Source organism: Gossypium arboreum, chromosome 5 (genome assembly GCF_025698485.1).
Source record: "Gossypium arboreum isolate Shixiya-1 chromosome 5, ASM2569848v2, whole genome shotgun sequence".
NCBI lineage: Eukaryota > Viridiplantae > Streptophyta > Magnoliopsida > Malvales > Malvaceae > Gossypium > Gossypium arboreum.
The window spans coordinates 23,264,514-23,270,968 of record NC_069074.1 but is presented as its reverse complement, the minus strand read 5'-3'; the positions used below and the strand labels follow the sequence as shown (position 1 = coordinate 23,270,968).

The 6,455-nt window shown below is 27.6% G+C and overlaps 1 long non-coding RNA gene across 1 annotated transcript; it reads left to right on the top strand.

Annotated features, from left to right (window-relative positions):
• Positions 1 to 2,645, top strand: LOC128293264 (uncharacterized). Its single transcript, XR_008283416.1, has 3 exons — positions 1 to 121; positions 1,070 to 1,141; positions 2,423 to 2,645. It is a non-coding gene; the product is annotated as an uncharacterized LOC128293264 (long non-coding RNA).
• Positions 2,646 to 6,455: the final 3,810 nt, after the last annotated feature.

Below are 6,455 nucleotides of genomic sequence, written 5' to 3'. Positions count from 1 at the left end.
AAATAAGTAAAGAAACATAAGAAACAGAATAGAAGAAACGAAACAGAGAAGAAACAGGGGAGAAAGAACGAAAGAAAAGAAAAAGGGAAAACTAAAGGTTTGAAGCTTTAAGCTTTAATAGGTAAGTCAATCAAGCCCTTTTTACTTAATTTTGATGTTTTAGAAGTTTTAGAACAAAGTTTTGATGAAATTAAGTTGATATTTTGATAGTTATTAGATTTCTAGATATTGTCCATGTTAAATAAAATGATGGAATTGGGGATTTATTTGATAGAAATTTTGATTGGAATTGAATAGAGGATTGAATCGTAAACTAAGCTATAAGTTTTGAGTTTTAGGGATTAAATGGAAATAAATTCGAAATTATGAAAATATGCTGGAATTTTAATAGCTAAGTATGAGTTTGGCCAAAATTTGAATAGAAATAAAGTATGAATTAAGATAGAAAAGTAAGAGAATTAGTTAGGATTAAATTGAAATTAAAGAAAATCAACATTTTGCACTAAAACTGTTTTAGACAGCAGCAGTAGTCTAAGTTTGAAAAATCACCAAAAATTGTAGAAATTGAATTAGAGGATGAATAAAATATAGAATTAAAGATTATTGAGTCTAGTTTCTTATAGAAGAAACTATATAAGTAATTGAATTGTAAATTATGAGATATAATGAATTTTGTGAGACAAGGTCAGAATGAATTCGGGTTCCCCTGTTCTGACTTTGGAAAATCACCAAAAATTGAAGAAAAATAATTAGAGACTTAAAGTTATATGTTTAGAATCCCTAATGAGTCTATTTTTAGGAGAAATAAACGGGAATATTATCCGAGTTCTGTACTATGAGATAATTAATTTTTAGTGAAGAAGGGACGAAACTGTTAGACAGCAGAATAGGGGTGAATTTAAAGAATAAACTGTACTTAATGGCTAAACCAAAAATTCTGAAAATTTTATTGTAAGAAGATTTGTGAGTCTAGTTTCAGGAAAAATTAGCGGATCTTAATTTAGAATTCTGTAACTCAAGATATGAATTAGTAATGTATTAATAATTATGAATTGTATTAATTTCGTAGTCAATGTGGTATCGGAAATCTCGGCTAAGAAAGGACAAGACAAAGTCAACGGGAGTTAGCTCGAAAATTACGGTTTGTATTTCTATAATCTGAACTTAGTCATTATTTATTATATTTATATACATATGGCAATTGTTAGTGATTGAATTATGATGTTTTACAATTGAAATAGATTGATTTTAGTATGCGATGAATTTATTGAATTTATATTGATTAAAATTATTTTGATTGAAATTATATTGATTGAATTATATAATATATATGATTTATGTAGAAATTTGAATATTGAATGAATGGTATATTGAAAATATATTGATTGGAAATATGAGGAAATTGATATGAATATATGAGATTGTGATATTTAAATATTTGATACTAAAAAGTGAATTGAATTGTATTGATATGAATTAATGTGAATAATCGAAATATATTGTTGAATTGAATGAAATTGTATGAATTGTGAAAATGGATAAATATGTGTAATTATCGGAATGAGATATTGATGAAAGAATTATTAAATTGAGAAAGTGAATGAAATACCCTATTAACTAGTCGGGCTGAGTCGGATATAATTGGCATGCCATAGGATCTGGAAGTGTACAGGATTTGCCGGCTTTATTGATCAGGCACTTTATGTGTCGTATTTCAGGCACCTCGTGTGTCGTATCAGGCACCTCGTGTTTCGTTTTAGGCACTTTATGTGTCGTATACTGATCAGGTACTATGTACCGTTTTAGGCACAATGTGCCGTACTGGTGTGCTTGGGTTGGAATCCGTGTATCCGTCTGAGTCCGAGTCATGTTAATAGGGGTAAATAAAGGTATAAAATAACTGATTATTACTGAATAATTGACTGTTACTGGATATTAGACTGTTACTGAATAACTGAATATTACTGAATAATTGATCATTACTGAATAACTGATTGTCACTGAATGAATGACTATTACTAAATAACTTAACTGTTACTGAATATTTGATTTTACTGAATAATTGACTGTTACTGGATAACCGATCAATTGATCGATACTGAATAACTGGTTATTACTAAATATTTGATTGTTACCGCATAATTGACTGTTACTGAATAAATAATTGTTCTGAGAGTTAATGAACATTACTGATTGATTAATTGCTATTAAAAATAATAAATGATTTTGAATTTAAAGTAGACCAAAACATTTGGTTGGAAAGTGAATGTTTGAATTCTCATTGAGTTTGAATAGTTAAATATATATATATATATATATATATATATATAAATTAATACGTTTTATAATTGTTTAAGTGTTCAGATTATAGAAATACCACTGAGTATACCATACTCAGCGTACAGTTTGTTTCCGTGCGCAGGTTGAGTAAAAATAGTACGTTGAGTCAGCATCCCAAGACGATCCCGAATTCATTAAGGTAAAGTATGTTGAGTATTGATAATGGCATGTACCTAGGACGTTTTATGAGAGACATTTAGGTTATAGAAGTATTGATGAAATGAGTAAATTATGGTTGGCAACGGTATGTAGTATGAATTTTGAAATTTACTAAGAATTCGTAGTGATTCTAAATTAGTCCCAAATTGAATTTACTGTTCATATTGGACCGCGAGGGCCCATTAAAGGGACGACATCTTAAAACTAGGATGTGTGTGAATATTTATTTTAATTAATGACCGAAATTGGACTGTACTGACTGGTAATGTCTCGTAACCCTGTTTCGGTGACGGTATAGGGTTAGGGGATGTTACAGATGTCATTACATCAGGGTGGTAGAGTTGCTATGGCTTTTGCAAGACAAGTAAACGGAACCAAACTATCGAATTGATTCCAATCTAATTCCCTAACGGTATTAACATCTAAATGATTGGTACATGTGAATCTGATACCAAATTCTTATTAAATAATAATCAATAAGAGGTTCAAAATCATAAAGTCATCTATCCCTCAAGAAATCAATATTGTTGCAAATACCAATGTAACACCCCCTTAACTTCATATCGTTGCTGAAATAGGATTACAGAATATTATCAGTCAATACGGTTCAAATACGAATAATACATAAATATTTATCAATCAAATCAGAAATTAGTCATATTCAAAATACTAAACCATCCAAACAAATCATTATTCAAACTAATTTCTATATTTATAGCACTATTACTTCAAAACTACGTATTTCATACTCATATGTTCTTAAACATAAACATGCCATTCATATTTTCAGGAATATATATATAGTTTGTATCATTTTAAAACACCATTTATAAACATTTTCCAAAATAACAAAATTTGACATTCTAGGTACATGCCATTACCAAAATGAAATATACATCACCAAGTGTTGAGATCAGGATCGGCTTTAGATACTGATTCAATGATTTATCTTTAACCTAACCTGCGCACGGAAACAAACCGTACGCTGAGTATATACTCAGTAATATTTCTATAACCGAATACTTAATCAAGATATAGAACATATATATAAAACTATTCAAATACAATAAATATTCAACCATTTACTTCTCAATCAGTATTCTATTCTATTCCAAATTCAATATCAGTCAATATTTTTCGATAACAATTAAATGATCAATGTTATTTAGTAACAATCAGTCATACAGTAACAATCAGTTGTTCAGTGCATTTAATTACCCCTATTAACATGATTCGGACAATGACGAATACACGGATCCAACCAAACACACCAGTACAGCACTCAGTGCCTCAACGCCTTTGCCGAAGTAAAATAGTAACAATATGACACCCAGTATCTCATCGGATTAAACTGAAGTAACAGTACGACACTTATAGTGCTTCATCGACTCAAGATCGAAATATCCTTGAACGCTTTCAATCCTATGGCATGCCAACTATATCCGACTTAGCCCGATACTGTTAGTAGGGTATTCAATTCACTTTCAATTTTTCAACCAATACACATTTCAGTTAATCACATATATTCTCAATTCAATAGAAATTTACTTTACTTTTTAATAACAAATATTCAAATTTCACAATAATCACATATTCGTATTAATTTCATCACATTCCCAATCAATATATTTTTCAAATATAACATACATCCAATATTCAATTTTCACATCAATCACATATATCCATATAAATTCAATTCAATAACAATTACTAATACTTACCTTAATTACTTACAATAACATATAAACCGAATATATCAATTAATAATTAAAATTGAATTAAATACCAATTCAATTTAAATTCAATACCAATACTCAAATATCACATAAATCATAATTTCACAAACACTCAATTCAATATCAAATATACTACACTTACCTTAATTTTCTTATCATAAACATTTAAATTAAAATATAACAATTAATAATTAAATTCGGATTATAGAAATAAAACCGTAAATTTTCTCGAGTTTACTCCTCGTCCACCTTTTCTTTTCCTTTCTTCGTAGATGCCTCGGGTGCAATGTTAGCTACGAAAAATTAAAATAATTTTCATAATTATCAATACAATACTAATTTACATTTAATATTTAAATTTCTTATTCAACTTCTATTCAATTTCTTTTTAATTTCAATTTTAATCTTAACTAAATTCACTTACTTCTAACCATCAAGTGCTCATAATAAAACCCTAATTTAAAATTTCTTTCAATTTAATCCCTCAATCACAAAACTTATAGCTTCTTTTACAATTTAACCCTTAATCAATTCTAACTTGAAATTCATTCAATTAAACCTCTAATTTATCATTTTGTTCTACATGAACTATGTTAAAAATCCTAAGAACTTTCAAACCTCAACTTAATTTCAACAAAACTTTATTCTAAAGCTTCTAAAACATCAAAATCACAAAGAAAAGGACTTAATTGACTTACCTATTAAAGCTTTAAACCTTCAAACTCTAATTTTTCCTTTTATTTTTTTTCTTTTTCTCCTTTCCCCTACTCTGTTTCGAAATGGTTCTGTTCTTTCCTTACTTTTTTTTCTCTTTTATTTCATTTCGTTATCTTTTATTTGTTTATTAATTAATTTAATATAATAATAATTAAAATAAATATCTATTTAATATCAAATACATATATTACAATTGTACACATACATATTATTACACATGTGTTTTATCATCACCCTACATTTGTCATAATTCAATTTATTTGATAATATTAATAATAATTATAACAATAATTTAATATAATAATTTAAATAAATATCTATTTAATAATTAAATATAAGTATTACAAATGTATGTATTTTTATTAATATACTTGTATCAAATCATCATTATATATTTGTCTTTATTTAATTTATTTCTTAATATAATATTTATAATATAATTAATTTAATAATATACTTTATAATCAATATATATTTATATAATTAAATCATATAAATATCTAAGATTTTTACAATTTTATGCGGCCTCAACTTATGCTAAATGGCATATTTGTTATTTTTGTCCTTTTACATTTCTATTAATCTATAATTCAACTTTTATCCCTTATTGAATTTAGTCCTTTTTTCTAATTACCCTTAATTAAGCTAAATTCACTTAATTAAAACCTAATTAAACACACCACTAAACTCATAAATATTTCTAATAATTATTTACAAACCCGTTTCGTTAAGACGGAGGCCCAATAATGTACTTTTCCGGTGTCCGTGAATTTTGGGTCATTACAACCAAAGTTCCATATAATACCCCTTCTAACATTCTTCCACACAGCACAAACATCCTTCCAAAGTCGCAATCTGTTAGAACTTTGAAGAATCAAAGGCATAACCTCTCGACACTCGAGACTTATATTTGGATTGTAACACTTTCACCCAAAGGACATCCCTTTTAGACACAAGTGAGAATGCAACCTTCATAAGAAATGTGTAACAGCCTGTTTTCAGTGAAAGCAGAATAGTGGCTTCGGAACCACAAATTCGAGTCCAAAAGGAAAATTATTTTAATGTTATTTCATGGTCTGCATTATGATAGAAATATCGTATGAAAATTTCGTTAAGAAAATTTTACCGGTTATATGTCTAATTTGATAAAAAAAACCAAATTGCATAAAGTGTAAAAGTTGAATTCTAGTAGCTAGGTCCTTATATGGAAAATAGACCAATTAGTGAGTTAGTAGATAAGTATGATTAGTCATCGTAGGAAAATTCAATAAAGAAAAGGATGAAATTGGAAAGTAAAAGATAAAAAGATGATAAATAATAAAATAAAATATCATTATTTTTATCATCTTTCCTAAAATTTAAGACATAGAAACCCTAGCTATGGTGTTGAGTCTTGAAGCAAGCTTATTTGGCTTAATTGGGTAAGTATTCTTGTCCCATTTTTAATAATTTTTATATTTTCGAGATCGTAATAACTTAATCTAGCTATCTCGGGGATTAATT